Source organism: Talpa occidentalis, unplaced genomic scaffold, assembly GCF_014898055.3.
Source record: "Talpa occidentalis isolate TD23 unplaced genomic scaffold, MPIMG_talOcc4v2.1 talOcc4.11, whole genome shotgun sequence".
Lineage (NCBI taxonomy): Eukaryota > Metazoa > Chordata > Mammalia > Eulipotyphla > Talpidae > Talpa > Talpa occidentalis.
The window spans coordinates 51,933,309-51,951,540 of record NW_023601104.1 but is presented as its reverse complement, the minus strand read 5'-3'; the positions used below and the strand labels follow the sequence as shown (position 1 = coordinate 51,951,540).

Genomic DNA, 18,232 nt, shown 5'->3' with positions numbered 1-18,232 from the left:
CAGATCAGGAGACAATTGACACTGAAAAGATAATTGTGTAATGCACTGTGCCCAAGAGGGAGGAGGCATGCCATACCACACAGGGTACTAGAAAAGTGCCCTTAGAAAAGGACCACAGCCAGTCAGGAGGCAAAAGGAGTGAGGGGAAGCATGGTTTGTGGAAAGGAATGATCAAGGCAAGGTAAGCAACTGATCAGGCATGTAACTGGGTAGTTCGAAAAATTTCCATGGGCTATAGGGCTAGTCCCTTTGGTTCCATACTTGGCCCTGGGGTACTTAGGACAGAGGGATATTACCTCCTGGGGTGCAGAAGCCAGAGGAGAGGGTTTAGAGTATGGACTCTGGATTGGTTGGCTTGCTATAGAAGGCTTGCTTGCAGGAAAGTTGTTTGCTATCTCTAGGGATTAGCTAGTCCTGGGAGAGTCAGTCCCTCCTCTGTCTACAAGGCTCCAAGATTTGATAGCATCATAAAATTAAAAAAAATGATTAATATACAACAAAAACAAATCACCCACCATGCAGGGATTTATCTTCATCAGGGAAGATACAATGAGAAGGGAAATAAGATGATTCCTGGACACTGGTCAAGAGACCCAGCTCAGAGCCAGGACACTGCAGGCTCCTCCCTACTTCCAGTTTTACTCTCCTTCTCCACTGTATAGTCACATCAACGTTCCTGGAATATATGTCTGACCAAGATGCTCGTCTGCTTAACACCCTACAGCAGCTACATGAACTCCCATCATCAAGTCCAAACTTCCAAAGATGGGATATAGCTATTATTTGGTCTCTTCTCTCGCTTGACTCACTCCTCTCTTCCAGTGCTCTGCGCACACACGCGCGTGCAGACACACACACACACAGTCATTTATACTGATTTTTCCACAGTTCTTTAAAGACATCACGCTTTTAATTTTTTTTTATAGAGGCATGTTTTTATTTATTTATTTGTTTGTTTGTTTTGTTTATACATGCACTGGGTACAGTCAGAAGCGCGGGAGGGTGAGAGAATTCACCAGAGCCAGAGCGGGGAGCAGAGCAGGCAGAAGGACCGAAGTACACTGCTGAGGGGAGCAGGGGGCGGCAGGAGAGGTCTGCGCGCCATGTGGGACCCTCCTCTGGTGGCCGGGGATCAAACCGGCGCCGCAGAGGCCGCGGGCAGCTTCGCAGCCCAGCGCTCAACCGCTGCGCCACCGGGGAGGCCCAAGCTTTTATTTTTTTTTTAAAGATTTATTTATTTATTCAAGCAGTGGGTACAGTCAGAAGTGCGGGAGGGTGAGAGAATTCATCAGAGCCAGAGCAGGGAGCAGAGCAGGCAGAAGGACCAAAGTACACTGCTGAGGGGAGCAGCTGGCTGCAGGAGAGGTCTGCGTGCCATGTGGGACCCTCGCCCTGTGGCTGGGGATCCAACTGGCATGCTAAGGCTGCGGGCAGCTTCGCAACCCAGCGCTCAACCGCTGCGCCACCCGGGAGGCCCAAGCTTTTAATTTCTTGATCTTCACACTTGTTCCCTTTCGTCCTATTTCAAAGGACCCTTCAGACCTTGCTTGATGCAGACATATTCTCCTAAGAGGTTTTTCTGTTTGCCAGTCCATGTCAGCAGCATTCTGCTTCCATCACAACTCTAACCACACTTCTGTAATTGTCTGCTTACTTATTTCACTCGCCATGAAGACAGGGATCATGTAAATTGTGTTCACCTCTGTGTTGCTGACACCTTGCACTATGCTTGCCACAAGACAGTCTCAGAAATACATCTAAAATGTTTGTGAATGAAGCTCTAGGAACAGAAGCTTCCGATTTTTGGCACTTTTTCTACTGAAAATAATAGATTGAGTTGGGTGGGGAAGGCCATTTACATGACCCTAAATTAGAACCAACTCTATCTCTAGGGGAAGAGAATATAGTATTTTCTTGGGAAATTTCTTCTCAGTTAGTTTATTCTGGGTCATTTGGTTCTTTATGCCCAAATAAGTTAATCTGATAGTGTGAGTGCTCTGATCTTAAACTAGTTTAAAATGAGGAAAGGGGTGGCTACATTTCACAGAAGATGAGTCATAAAAAATCTGTTGTTGTTAAGAATTAATAAGAATTGTAAAACTTTGTAAACCTCATGATATTCCTCCTTAAATTCAACATTAGATAGAGGTAATGACAATTCCATCTCCATTTTTTCTCCATTTTATAAAAGATTGGAGAATAAATTCTCCAAAAACCTAAAGAAATGTTTCTATAGGAAAAGAAGTTATTCAAAAACCTACAAAAGAAAAAGAGATGGGAAAGAAGGTGTCAGTGTGATGAGTAGTTTTTCATTTTAACTGAGGTCAGGCCTAGAGGAACTGGGCTGAAACTGTAGTAGGATATATAAGGTTAGGCACAGCAGGGAAAGTGAGTGATTAAAAGACTCAATTCACTCTTCTCTCCTCTCTCCACTCACTCCCCTTCCCCCACCCCCACACACTAGCTATCAATTTATGCCTAGTTTTGTCTAAAAGCATCTCTGATTCAAGAGAAGAGGGTATGCTAGGCCACTTTCCAAAGCAACTTCAAGCATTAAGTAACTGAACATGTTTTTCTTCCTCTACAAGTTTCTTTTGCAAGTAGGGGACCCTACACAGTTTGATTTTTCTTATTTAGAGTTTTGTCAGCAGCATTATTTTTTCCACTTCAAGGATACGTTTTCAAAAGTTGTGAAAAAAGAACGAAAATCACTGCTAACATCGATACCATCATCAGAAAAGCAGCCATCCTGGTTCGAGTGTTCTCTGCACATCAGGGACAGCTGGGAATGGGGGATGATCACCAAGAGTGGGGGCAGGAACTGAGGGTTTTCCTCAATATGTATTATAAGTCAGAACTTAGGAAAGATACAACTGACTATAAATATCAAAGTCACCAGCACCAGCCAGAGCTACAACTAAAGGATTTCAAGATAGGCAGTGAATATAAGTTAAGCAAGGACTTGCTAAGAGTTAAAGGCTTGTGCATTTGGATAGTTGGGTTAAAAAACAAATTGGTAAAGTGTTTTTAAATCTGAGATTCTATGGTGCTATTATTTATCTCTCTCTCTCTCTCTCTCTCTCTCTCTCTCTCTCTCTCTCTCTCTCTCTCTGTGTGTGTGTGTGTGTGTGTGTGTGTGTGTGTGTGTGTGTGTGTAGGGTGCTCTGTGTGTAAAGTGCCAGCTGCAGCTGTTTATTGCTCTGTATTACCCTTCTCTGCACTGTGGCTCTCTACTCCACAAACACTCTCTCCACTAACACAGCATCTGTCCCAGCCAGAACAGTTTTACAGCCTGTCCTGACCTTTTGTTGCTGATGTTTTGTGTAGGCTGGGAATAGGGAGGCAGGGGATGGAGAGAGAAGGTTCCAGTTGGGAGCAACCTTCAGGGAGGGAGCTCATACCCAGGATGTCCCACAGTCCTCCGGTGATATTTGAAGCACCCTGCTAAGGGGTCAGAACCTACTGTCTATTTTTTTTTCTATTTTTACAGTTTACCCTGTGCCTCCCGTTTTATTTTCTATTATTATTACAAGTTTTCCTGGCCCACTCCATGAGTCTTTTTGGACCTGAATTTCTCTCTGGGCTTTGGCACATACCACACTACTAATTGTCCTATTTGATTTTCTTTCTAGTCTATGTTAGTAAAATTGAAGTTTTGGATAAATGTGTTACCAAATGATAAAATGTATGGCTGTCATAGATTTGTTTCTTGACTGTTAAAGAACAGCTTAGTAAAATGGACGTGTGAGTGAAATGTGGCTGCCTGTGGAAAGGTTTACAGAAAGTAGTGCCCAATAAAGGGTTAGGGGAATTTTGTATTAAATAACCAGAAATTGAAGGATTATGGTTTTTAAAAACCCTGTACCTCTTCTGTCTGTCCCCACCTATCCCTCCTCATGGCAAAGACTAAATCTTAAAAAAAAAAAAAAGAAGGAACTAAAGGAATATATTGAATCTAATATTGCATATTTAAGGTGATGCTTTCTATAACATAAAACTTTCCAAGAATTGAAATACATTGGACAGTGTTGGATGAAAAGACAAGTCATTTTTATGAAAAAATATGCATCTAGGAAAGCACAAATTATCCCTCAAACAAAGCTCTTGCACCTCTGAATTCCTTTTCTATGCCTTGTACTTCAACCCCTAGAGGGCAGCATGCCCTCAAAGAAATCCACCCAGGACTCAATTAAAAGCCATTTAAATGACCAATTATCTTCTTGAATTGTTTCTTGACAACCTTAAAATATGGCCCTCAAAAATCTCATTAGAAACTCTATTAAGAATTTGAGGGGCCTCCCTGGTGGCACAGGGGTTAAGTCTCAACACTATGAAGCTATCAGCAACCAAACAGCACCGAGTTCCATCCCTGGCCAGGGAGCTGACCCACATGGCGCAGCAGACCTCTCCTGTCTCACCTGCTGCTCCCCTCAGCAGTGTATTTCAATCTATCTGCCTGTTCTGTTCCCATTGCTGTCTCTGGTGAATCCTCTCCCCCTCACCCTCCCGTCCACCCCCCCCCACCACCTCTGGCCTACACCCCAGCTCTTGTATGCATAAGTAAATAAAATAAATCTTTTTTAAAAAAAAGAATTTGAGAGCATTATCACTTTCTAATGACCACCACAGAGGTATGTTTTATCGATACCATCAAGTAAATAGTTATAATACATGGGAAATTAATAAGCCTAGTGAATCTGCCTCACCTTTATGGAAAAACTCAGGAGGAAGCAACTCTGGTTTTTCAGACATGGTTCTTTCTTCAAAACCGGTTTCCTATCATAGCTTCCCTGCAGCCTCCCTTCAGATCTCAGTGACTGGGTGAAAGGAGGCGCCTGCTTTTTTTTCTCTACTTTCCTTCATTTGGCCCATTAAGCACTTGAGACGTCGTTCTTAGCCTCTACTCCTTGGCGTCTAGGATTGCCTTTTTTGCTTTCCCTCACCAACACTTTCATCGCTACCCCAGATACGAAGTCATAGGCCCCACCCAAACCCAGACAACATTCCCCCAAAGAGACACCTAGGTCCCCTGCACACGGCCTGCAGAGACTTCAGGCCCACTTCTCTCTGGCTCCTTGGGCTCATACACATCTGGGCTTCCATTCTACCTCCTTGGCATCTGCCTTTTCTTCAGAAGCCCTCAGTTGTATACCGGGCTCATCCATTATCAGGGCTTTGTATTTTTAATGTGCAAAATAAAGGAAGCCTTCACCCCTGGTCTAGAGAGAAAGCCGAGGATTGACAGTCATTTTGATGTCAAAATCATCTTGGGGAATAGTTAACACAATTTTTCCTATTCATGGAGACACACCAATGAGGTTTCTATACTCATTCTGGTTTGACTTTTGGAATTTTGGTAACTACAGTTTCTTTCTTGAAAGAGGTCTGGGTTTGGGTGGATAAAACAGTTTTCATCTATGTATGGGATGTTGTCAAAACAGGACACTAGAGTTGTGGTTTTTTAATGAAAAATAACCCTTCCAATATTGTAAGGCAGTATCCATTAATTCAATCGAACATTATTTTCATAAGCAAATATGTTTGAAAAAATTAGCAAGTAAATGCATAAATAAATTACCTACATTGAAAGCTGTTACTGGCAGATATGATAACATGTTTCCTGTTAACTAGTTTACATTTCTTTTGAAGTGAATTTCTGGCTGACAGTGTTTATGTCACAGATGGTATCCTCACCTGCTTCATTAAGGCCTGTTTAGAATACAGTTCTAATGTAGGTTTTATTCCATGTAAAGCCACCTAGAGATAATTTTAAATGATCATATCGACTAACAAACACGTAATCAAGAAGCTCTTAAAATTTTATTAAAATTCAGGTCTTTCCCCATTAGCAAACCTGCTTCATTAACATATTAATAGATAATGTTCCTGCTCATAATTAGCGTGTATTTTCTTTCATCATTGTAGTTGAAAGAATTCAGGTGGAGTTTGATAGAAAAGTTTTTTTTTTTTTTTTTAATTTCTGCCAACAAAGCACCTGGAGAAAACAACTAAGGTTCCTGACCACCATTTTCATTTCAATCACCTGCTTCCTCCTGCCCACACTTTTCTCTCCTTTAACTCCATTTTATCATTGATTTCCCCCATTTTCATCCTACCATGAATCATAGACTTGATAAGCAATGAACTTCATGTGAATAAGTTAGGATGTAGCCCACTCTTCTAGCTGCACGTGAAACCCCAGGTACAAAAAAATATTTTCATCTACAGTTTGAGAAAGACAGGAACATTAAGCCTGAAAAGAAGACCACCTTTTTTAAAAAATTAAATAAAACAATTAAAAACCCATTTAGGAAACTTAAATAAGGGACCAGGAAAATGAATAACTATAAGAAAGTGAAAATCAAAATCAACAAAAAACTATGAACCAGAGACACTCTGTGGGGGGTAGGGGGCGGGGAGGGGAGGGATTGGGGTCAAAATAAGGGGGTTGCAATTGTATGGGGAATATAAAAATAAAATTTATTTTAAAAAAACCCATTTATTCCAAATATGAGTGGATAGAACAGAGAACATAGCCCATGCCTCAAGAGTGATGTCTATTTCAAGGACCGGTCTCTTATAGAGAGGAATAATTCAGGAAACCACCTAGAGAGAGTTTTTTTTTTTATTTTAATGATCACAAAATCACATGGAGTCTATAATGGAGATCCTCAGAATAAAACCACAGTGTTACTTTGAAATATTCTCACTGAGGTAATGTTGTGACACATTAGCAATAAAGAATGGAACTGGTATTATCTCTTAAGGTCTCAGTCTCATCTAAATGGAAAATGATATTTATCCTAAAAATAGCAATTATCTTCTGGGATGATCTAAACAATTACCCAAGGTTATTTACTAAAACTGCTGAAGCCACACCAGTCAGTGACTTTAGAGCTTATCTGTGATGTAAGGCAGAAGCTGCTTACACATTCTAGGCATACTGGAACTCTTGTGTGGGGCTGAGATTAGTTTACTTATAAGTAGATAGGATGGTCCTTCTGCACTTTGGGTATAGATTCCTCTGTGTTAGGTCTTAGGGAACCTCTGGTCACCTCAGGAGCAAATGCAGGTTCAGAGAAAGTCAGCGGCTCTCTAGGTCTCTCAGTTTGTTAAGGGCAAAATTGAGAATAAAAATTAATACCTTCTGTTTTTTTTTTTAAATTATGTCTTTTTCTTAAAATTTCCCAGCCCTGCTTTTCTCAATAAGAGAAAAAAGGGAAATGTTATCTATGAATTATTAAAGTGATATAACATATTGTGAAGGGAGAGTAAATTGTGATTACAAAGTTTTCATCATCCCCCCAGGACACCTGGAAAATGGGAGGATTCACACATGGTATGCAGGCTGAGGTGGGCAGTCAGGAGGGCCTGCCTCTGTGCCCTTTTAACAGTTGTGATTCTGAGTTAGTATTTCTTCATTGATGAATTAAACTTACAGGATTTGGTGCAGTACTGACCATTAGAACTTTCTGTGCTCTTAGATATCTATACCGTCTAAAATGGGAGCCACTGGACGCAGGAGTCTGTTAAGCGTTTAAAAGGTGATTGGTACAATTCAGGAACTGAATTTTAAATTTTGTTGCATCTCAACTGATTTAAATTTAGATAGCCTAGTGTGGCTGGTGGCTATTGTATTGGACAGCACAGATTTAGTGTATCCCATGGAAGAGTCAGATTTAGATAATGTCGGTGAGCAGAGACCCCTGGTGGAGGGGACTGTTATCTTCAGGACACAGCACAACTTATTAGTAAGGTAGGTGATACTGTTTCTCTAAGATACAAATCTTTCTGGATTGTTCACATATTTTGATGTTTCTACCACTACTTAACGTAGCATTCAAATTCTCTAGATGCTACAGAATGGCGAATGAAGAATTCAGGGACTAATTGCTATGTTGATCAGTGTCCACTTTGGTGCCAAGTTTCTGTTTTTAGCTTATTGATGGCACACTAGCAGGACAGTAAGAAGTGATTAAAAACACTGCATTTTGGTTGTCTGGCATGAGTAATGGACTATCCTAGGTTACCAGGCAGGCTAAGAAGCATTCTTCATGAAGGATGATGGTTTCCAGTTGTATTATATTAAGAGATGATACGGTTTAGCCAAAGTCTGCCCTAAATTCAAGACCACTCTGTTCGATCACTTTGCTAGAGAAGAAATGCTAAAGTTCTCGCCACTCCCTCAATGATACATATCCACATACAGTGATCTCCAAAAAGTTAAGGTAACCTGCTATTTTACTAGGTTAAAAGGGAGAAATTTTGGCCTCTTTAACCTCTCTAATTGCACTCCAATATGGCGTTCACAGATATAATTGTTTCCTTTCTGATCCTACTGCCTTCCATATGACTTGTTTTCCTGGTTAACCATCAGAGGCAATATTTACCCAAACCACACAGTCATCCTTACTTCTTCTGTCATTCTATCTTCGCTTGGTTTCAATTCTAAAATTCCTGTTTTCTTGACTGACTGAAAGCCCCTAAAGTACCTGTGACAAAACATTTTGACTGATTCTAATCATTGTCAAAAGTAATAAAGCCAAACTTTAGCTAGCATATCCTGAGTATTTTTAAAATGCAAACTTCTTAAAACAATGCCCAATGTATGCTAGCTATTGTTAATATTATGCAGAAATTTTAAAATTTTATGTAGCCCAACCATCATTTATGGATTTTGAGCTTTCTAACTTATTTATTTATTTATTTTGCAGCCTCGCAGCCCAGCGCTCAATCTCTGCGCCACCAGGGGAGGCCCTGAGCTTTCTAACTTATATAAGTAGTCCTCCCACAGCTGAAAGTCATCCAAATAACTCCCTAAATACCTGCAAATTATTTCATCATATACTTAGAAAATTGATGAGGTGCTATATAATTAAATTGAGAAAATAGATAGATAAAAATTTTTAAAGAAAACATAGTAATAACTAGTTAAATCTAGAACTGGATTTTAAATGTTATTTAATCTTAGTATATTTTTAGTCTTAACTAATTTAAAATTTTTTTAGCTAATTTAAATTTAGATATCCATGTGACTGGTGGCTATTGGACAGTGCAGATTTAGTGCGTCCTGTGTAAGATTTAGAGTCAGATAATGTCAGTGAGTTAAAACATATTCAAGCATAAATTAAGTAAGATCCTATAGATAAAAATTATAACATTTTATTAAAGGACATTAAAAAAAAGCAATATATGTAAAGCCCTACTATCTCCTGCATGGAAAGATAACAATAGGATTTTCTTAGAATTAGTGTATATGTATGGGATACGTATATGCGCATGTAGTAATTACATGTATATGTACACATGTCTTCATATAGAATAATAAATATAGCAGAATTGTAACAATATTTTTAAAGGGTAAATAAAATGTATCCCAGATAGAACACCTACTCTAAAATCATTGTGATTGAAACAATGCAATAATAACACATAGCTGGAATAGTCAAAGAATTTATTAGGATGATTAACCATGGATCCAAGTTCACATGATAAATGTTCCATTTCTAATGGTAAGAAAAAAAATAGTGAAATAAACAGTCATACCAAAAATTGTCTCCAAAAGGAAATGAAGTTAGATCTTTCTTACACATCCTGCAACCATTTCCTGAGAAATTTGAGGGTTATTTTATTAATTCTCTATTAATCACTGGGACTCCCCAATTTTAATGTTTCACTTTTTAATGTATAGATTGTATTAACTAAAAGAGGTCAAGGCTAGGAGAATCCTGTGTAGAAGGTTGCTAATTGAAACCTCTCTTCCCCTTAAAAAACTTTAAGATATGTTTTTATGTCTTATAAAAAAGATATAAAGTAGACACTAAAATTCTCACCTTTTTGATGAAATGCTGAATTATTCTAAATAATTGGATAAATAATAATAATTATTCTAAATAATATTCTAAATAATTATTCCTTGATAATTGGAAGCAAAAAGGAGATCGGAGCCCCAGATTATTTTAAAATCCCAGTACTCAGCTAAACTACAACAAGGAGCCAAGAGTATACAATGGAGAAAGGAAAATCTCTACAACAAATGGTGCTAGGACGGGCCTCCTCGGTGGCGCAGCGGTTGAAAGCTGGGTTGTGAAGCTGTCCACAGCCTCTGCAGCGCCGGTTCAATCCCTGGCCACCGGATGAGGGTCCCACATGGCGCCCAGACCTCTCCTGCCGCCCACTGCTCCCCCCAGCAGTGTATTTCGTCAGTCTGCCTGTTCTGCTCTCTGCTCTGGCTCTGGTGAATTCTCTCATCCTCCTGCGCTTCTGACTGTACCCAGTGCTTGTATAAATAAATAAATAAATCTTAAAAAAAAAAACAAATGGTGCTAGGAAAACTAGATAAACCCATGCAGAAAGATGAAACTAGACCAGTTTCACACAAACATTAATTCAAAATGGATATAAGATTGGAAACCCTAAAATACATTGAAGAAAACACAGGCAAAACACTCCATGACATAGACTTTGGGGTTGTCTTTGGGGAGTCGACTCCAATGACAAGGAAATGAAAGCAAAAAAATGAATGGGACTATGTGAAGCTAAAAAACACCCTCCTGAATGGGAGAAAGCATTTGCATATCATACATCTTACAAGGGGCTAATATCCAAGACCTGCAAAGAACTCCTACAACTCAACAAAAAGAAAACAAATAATGCAATCGAAATATGGGCAAAAGAGACAGCACATGGGCCAAAGAAGACAGCATATGAAAAAATGTTCACATCACTTGTTAGGGAAATGCAAATCAAAACCACAGTAAGATATCTCCTCACTCCAGCCCATAAAAAAACAAACAAACAGACAAAAAAAACCCAAGAACAAATCCTGGTGAGGGTGTGGAGAAAAAGAAACTACTATTCAGCTATTTAAAAAAAAATGATAAAATCTTGTCATTTGTGACAACATGGGTGGAACTGGAGGGGATTATGCTAAGTGAAATAGGCAGAAGGGGGAAGACAAATATCAGATGACTTCACTCAGATGTGAATATATAGAAACTAAACAAAGGAACTTAAAAAACTAAACAAAAACAAAGCCAAGATATATAACTACAGAATCGAGGTTACTAGAAAGGAAGTGAGGGTGGAGATGGGAACAAGGTGGGGGATGGGCGACCAGTGGTCTAGGGTAAAGGACTATGGGTGCTTTGGTGATGGGTGTGGAGGGGACATAAATCTGAGGTGTGAACCTATTCCCCTAAATCACATATCATGTTGCAAACCAATGTTACCTGAATATTTTTTTTTAATTCCAATGCCCAATTTTGCAACACATCATTGTTTAAAATCTTCTTCTTGTTACGGTTTTAACACTGCAAGTCCTGCATGCTAAGGAAACCCTCAGTACTGGGTAACTGGACATTTGGTTATTGTACAAAAGATTTCTCTTAAAAGCTATGACAAATCATAGTGATAATAGAAAAAAAAATTAGTGAGTCATAATTTCATCAAGACTTCTAATATGAAGAATCATTATCAGCCTGAGGAATTTCTAATACTTTTAATTATACGGTACACAATGAAATATTGAGTATGGGTCCCTGTAAAGAAAATTCTGCAAAGTATATACATGAAATTGCTGTCTTAATTGATAGGGATCTGAGAAAAGAGGAGATAAAGAAGAAATGGTTGATGATTATTTATAAACAATATTTATAATTTATTAACAAATTTATAGTTTAGTGAATTTGTTCACTACTTTCCCTGACTCTGTGCACATAAGCTGTCAAATTGCTAGAAGCTAGCTAACTAACTAGATGAGTGATATGTCAATCTTTGCCAAAACATGGATCTTGACTTAAAAATTTTCATTCCAGGGGCCTCCCTGATGGCACAAGGAGTTATGAAGCAATCTGCAGTCTCTGCAGCACGAGTTTGATCCCCAGCTGGCGAGGGAGCTACTCACATGACACAGCAGACCTCTCCTGTCTTACCTGATGCTCCCTTCATCAGTGTATTTCAGTAGATCTGCCTGTTCTGCTTCCTGCTCTGTCTCTGGTGAATCCTCTCACCTCCCTGCATCTCTGGCCTATACCCCAGCTCTTATATGCAAAAATAAATAAATCTTTAAAAAATATTTTTTTCATTCCATATTCTTTCTCTATTTTTTTAAAAGATTTCAATTATTTACTTTTGCATAGAAAAACTGGGGTGCAGGTTAGAGGGGAGTGTGTGTGTGAGAGGATTCACTAAGACAGAGTGGGAAGCAGGACACACAGATCTACTGAAATACACTGCCGAGGGGAGCAGCAGGCAAGAGAGGAGAGGTCTGCTGTGCCATGTGAGTCACCAACTTGGTAGGGATTGAACTCAGGCCTTCACGGTAGTAGTGCTGAGACCTAACCCCTAGGCCACCAGGGAGGCCCTCCTTCTCTATTTTTTTAATAGATTTAATTTTTTTTATCATTTAGATCTAGTTTGTATTCATGTAAGTAAAAATTTATGGAGAACTGGAATTCTTTTCAAAAATCTGAAAAATGTATCTACATTATCACAGACTTTAAACACTCTCCTTTGAATCATCAAATATTAAGCTAACTCTGTGCTGATGCCACTGTGGTGGAGTAGAAAGAGTATATACTTTGGGATCACAGAGATTTATTGGTTGTATAGTTTTGGGCAGGTTACTTAATCTTTCTGATTCTAATTTATTCCTCTATAAAAATGTATAATACCAGTTATCTCCAAGAACTGTGTGAGAATCAAATAACATGGTGTATAAACTCCCTGGAAAGTGAAAGATTCTCAGGATCTAGTAACAATATTTGCCATGATTAAAACAAAATGGATGATGCAAGGAGGTAGTTAGAAATAGCACTAAATCAGGAATCAACATTTTGATTAGGACCAAACTTGTCACTTACCAGCCTTAACCTTAAAATATACACTTAACAGCTGACTTTCAGTTTTCTGATGCAAAATGAAAATAATTTATCTCTGTGCAACTCAAAGGATTGTAAAGCCCATTTTGTCTCTCATTTTGAAGCTTAAATTAAATAATGTTCTTTAGAGTGTATTGAAGTGCAAAGAAACAAACCTTTGGTTTACAATTTTTTTTAAATATAAAGAAAATTTTGATTTTCAACAAGGAGTTTTATTCCTGATTTGCTTCAATAGTTTAAGGATTTTACACCATGAAAGCACCCTTTGGCTTAAAAGGTGATATTCTGGGTTGAATCATCTTGTGCACATTTGGCTCTGTCCACTTGCCTCAGAAATAGAATAAATAGCTTTTTTTTTTTAAGATGTATTTATTTTTATTTTTATTTTTTTTTAGATTTATTTATTTATTTATTTATACAAGCACTGGGCACAATCAGAAGTGCAGGAGGGTGAGAGAATTCACCAGAGCCACAGCAGGGAGCAGAACAGGCAGACTGATGAAATACACTGCTGAGGGGAGCAGCAGGTGTGGCAGGAGAGGTCTGCGCACCATGTGGGACCCTAGCCAGCGGCCGGGGATTGAACCAGTGCTGCAGAGACCGCGGGCAGCTTCACAGCCCAGCACTCAACCGCTGCGCCACCAGGGGAGGCCCAGATTTATTTATTTTTATACACGAACCAAGGTACAGGCCAGATGTGCGGGAGGGTGAGAGGATTCACCAGAGAGAAACGGGAACAGAACAGGTAGACCAACTGAAATACACTGCTGAGGGGAGCAGCGGGCAAGACAGGAGAGGTCTGTCCCGCCATGTGGGTATCTCTGTGGCCGGTGGGGATTGAACCGGCACTGCAGAAGCTACAGACAGCTTCACAGTGCTGCGCTCAACTGCCTGGGCCAACAGGGAGGCCCCTGAATAACTTATTTTGATGAATGAATGACAACAGTAAATGGTCGAAGCTGTAATATGGTACTTCACATAATTTTTCTTCTAAACTGAGCATATATTGGTCTCTCTTTTAAACGAGCGAGTAGAATTTATAGATTATCAACAACACAAGAGACAGCAAATTTTCCTTGTCTAGGGTCAGATAGGCTGATGGGTGTGATTTTGTTCCAACAAAAGCTTGTTTACAAAAACAAGCAACAGAGCTTGGCCTGTGGGCCACAGCTTGGCTTTCAACCCCTCACTTAGAGAATTTTTTAGATGAGCACAAGCTGCTGAGTCATAATATGGAAGACAGTTTTTAAAGCAAAGACCAGGAAGGAGTTGAAAATTACAGTAGCAGAACACCTTCCCTCTTAAATCATATGTAGTCTTGAATATTTAGAAATATCAAAAACATGGCTAGATATATAACCAGTCCTCAATTCTCCCGAAGGTTTAGTGATCTTAAGTTAATATAGTATGTTCATCATGTTTTAGCTGACATCCCCCAAAAGTATTAGTAATAGGAAAATTCATTGTCCAACATTACTTTTTATGTTAGTTATGTCAATGATATAACTAAGATGAGAAATGGAATTAAAATGTTCAACACAGATTAGAAGATGATCTCGTCAAAGCCAAAAAATCAGGGATGATGTTTTCACCAATATATTCTAAGAGTTATAAGTGTAAATCCCTATGTATTAGGGGAAGAATATATAAAGTAGTATCTTGAACTGTTAATAAAATGCAGAGCTCAAGATGAGAAAGCCTATCCTTAAGTTTCTGAGGTAAACTGGAGTTTTGTCAGATGCAAACAAAATTATAACACTCTAAAATACCAAATGTCAATATTGAAATTTAACAAGTTGGTCTTTGAATGGATTTTGTGCTTGTTTTATTTTTGTTTGTTTGTTTGTTTTAAAGATTTATTTACGTATGCATACAAGAACTGGGGTATAGGCCAGAGGTGCAGGGGATGAGAGGATTCACCAGAGACAGAGTGGAGAACAGAACAGGCAGATCTACTGAAATCTGAAGGGAGCAGTGGGCCAGACAGGAGAGGTCTGCTGCACCATGTGGGTAGCTCCCTGGCTGATCAGCTGGGATCAAACTCGTGCTGCAGTGGCTGCAGAAAGCTTCACAGTGCTGTGTTTAACCCCTTGTGCTACCAGGGAGGCCTTGAATGGATATTAAAAACTTTATTCTGGGGCCTCCCCAGTGGCGCAGCATTTGAGCGCTGGGTTGCAAAGCTGCCCGTGGCCTCTGCAGCGCCAGTTGGATCCCCGGTCGCCGGGCGAGGGTCCCACATGGCGCGCAGACCTCTCCTACCGCCCGCTGCTCCCCTCAGCAGTGTACTTCGTCACTCTGCCTGTTCTACTCTCCGCTCTGGCTCTGGTGAATTCTCTCACCCTCCATGCCTCTGACTGTACCCAGTGCTTGTATAAATAAATAAATAAATCTTTAAAAAAAATTATTAAAAAAAACCTTTATTCTGAATTAAAATACCTTTGAATATTCTTTAAATATTACACATTATTTATTGTAGATGTTCTATCTTGTATGAGGACTTCTCACTCTTAACGTTATTTGTACTGAATTAAGGATCATTCAAATTTATACCTACAGTTTGATTCTATTTGCTTATACCACAAAATAGTAAGTTGCTTTATCACCAAGTAATATTAAGAATGCACATCCTGTGCTATTATTTCTTGTAATATGTTGACTAAGAAGATGCATTCATGTAGGAAAGCTGCAGGTGGGGTTAGAACATGTACACATCCTGGACCTCTTATAAAACATTTCAAAAGGCCTCTATTAACTTTCTACACTTATCTTTTAATTGCAAAATATAAAATATATCCTCAAAGTAAAGAAAGGACTTCATACCTATGCAATGCTTGTTTTCCTGACAATGTTTACCTTCCCATATGCTCATATCCATGTATCAGCTTACCTCCCAGAAGTTTCAACACCCATGCCCATTATTGAAGCACCCATGACACCCAACCTTGCCCTTATTTTGGCTATCACATTCCCTTCCGGCCAAATCACGCTCCTAGTCACCAGTACAGTTCCTTGCCCATTTTGTGTATCACTTGCAGGGCCCAGTGCAAAACAAAAATGCCAAATCCTTTGTTCAAAAAGTGGGGGAATGTGCTAATAAAGGCACTAAGTATAAAACATTACAGAACTAAACAGTCTTACCACATGATCTGCCAATTGAGGTTCTTAGAATGTCCCCAAAGGAGATGCAATTTAATCTGCACAAAACATGTACATGGATGTTTAAAAGCAGCTTTATTCATAAAAATGCCCATAACTTGGAAGCTACACTAAGATGTCCTTCAGCAATGAAGGGATAAATAAACTGTAGTACATCCAGACAATGGAATATTATTAAGTCCTAAAAAGAAATGAGCTATCACTCCTGTGTAAACCGCAGCGTCATTCACAAGAGCCAAGACATGGAGCCAACCTCAGTTTTCACTGACAGACCCTGGATAAAGACAATGTGGAACATGTACTCCACGGGATGCTACTCAGCTTCAGAGAAGATGAAATAATGCCTTTTGGGACAAAATGGAGGGATTTCGAGGTGACAGTGCTAAATGAAGTGAGTGAGAAAGTGAAGACAGTTACCAGATAGTTTTAGTCATTTGTGGAATAGAAATAACCAGTGAAGGGCCTCCCTGGTGGTGCAAGGGGTTAAGACGCAACCTATGAAGCTGTCCGCAGCCACTGCAGCACGAGTTCGATTCCCGGCCAGGGAGCTACCCATATGGCACAGCAGACCTCTCCTGTCTCGCCCACTGCTCCCCTCAGCAGTGTATTTCAGTCACTCTGCCTGTTCTGTTCCCCACTCTGTCTCTGGTGAATTCTCTCACCTACCCCCCCACACACCTCTGGCCTGTATCCCGGTTCTTGTATGCATAAATAAATAAATCTTAAAAAAAAAATAAATAACCAGTGAAATTTAGCCAAACGCAACTGCAACAAATCCTTAGTCACTGTGAAAAATGGAATGATTTAAGCCACCAACCGTGGTATGTTTGTTATTAGAAGCCCAAACTAAACTGCTGAGTGGACTATGAGGGTCAGAACCAGAACCCCTGCATTCACAGCCACTGGACAAAGTCACACCAATATCAAAACTTTGACTACATAACAAACCCTAAACATATATTATGTCTTTCTGCAGGAACTGAAGTTAAAAAAAAATCAATAGAGGACAAGTAAATGTAAATTAGTAATAAAAACTGTTACTCACCACCAGGCCAGGCACCATGCTAAGAGCTGTGCACACATGCAGGGAGTTCAAACCACAATCCTAGGGGCATTAGATTCTCTAAAGTACAGATACAGAAACTGAGATTCAGAGAAGTTAAATAACCTGCCTAAAACCTCACTGCCAGTAAACTCATCTCTGCACATGTAATGTTGAGAAGATAGGAGGCTTCTCATTTAGCAAAGGACCCCAGAAAAATATTTGTGCAGCCTAAATCCCAGAGAATAGTGGGACCTATGTTCCATGTTGGAACCACTAGTTGTATGGTATAGAATGAGAACTGGGGTGATATCAATGAGGTAATTGTTTTTTTCATATTTACTTCTTCTGTTCCAGAGAGCTGAACCTCTTCCTTCCGAGTATAGAAATGCACTTTAGAGCTTTACCTCATAACAAAGGGAAATATGTCATACTACTACTTATTTTAAACCAACCCCTGGAGTGCTGTGATTTGTCCATCTTTGATCAAAGATTCTTCCCAAGCAGGCTGATTTTATGAAATTTCCTAAGCCGTGTTAAATGGCATCCCATTAGCATTGACATGAATGAGGAGCGAGGGGTGGGCTCAGCACAAAAGCATGACCTCTTATTAGTTGCTATTCTGATACTTTATTTGTCAGCACTGATTCAATGGCAGGGAGAGAAGGCTCATAGGAGATTATGTAGAGTCTGCTACACTTTACAGCCTTTCTCAAGCCATCAGGGTAAAGAATTGACTGCTACTTACATCCATAATTATATGTGGCATTTTGGCTCTGTAATTAAATTCAAAATAAATCACATGCAGCAATTTGTTAAATTTAAATAATGTTACAAAAAATGAAAAGATCAGTGAATGAAATGAGCTTCTGAACTTAGGGATATGATTTGAGGAAAGACCGTCATTCACTCAAACTAGCAGGGTTTGTGGCTGCAAAAATAAACACAGCAACACTTAACTCTGCTGAATCTAGGATGTGATGAGGCCATTAAAATCTGTGCCCCTGGACTGGGTTATACAGGAAAAAACTAATAAACTCACACATATAGGCAATTTAAACTTTTAGCTCAAAATATGTCATGTATGTAGTCCAATTTCAATTTATTTTCCAAGTGATTTAATATTCTATAAGAATTATATATAATATTATTA

The 18,232-nt window shown here is 39.3% G+C and overlaps 1 long non-coding RNA gene across 1 annotated transcript in view; it reads right to left on the bottom strand.

Annotated features, from left to right (window-relative positions):
* The window catches only part of LOC129144945 (uncharacterized), a 77,319-nt gene extending 60,170 nt beyond the window's left edge, over positions 1–17,149 (bottom strand). Inside the window, exon 1 of the long non-coding RNA XR_008549796.1 lies at positions 17,083–17,149. This is a non-coding gene — a long non-coding RNA (uncharacterized LOC129144945). The remainder of the gene's footprint in view (positions 1–17,082) is intronic.
* Positions 17,150–18,232: the final 1,083 nt, after the last annotated feature.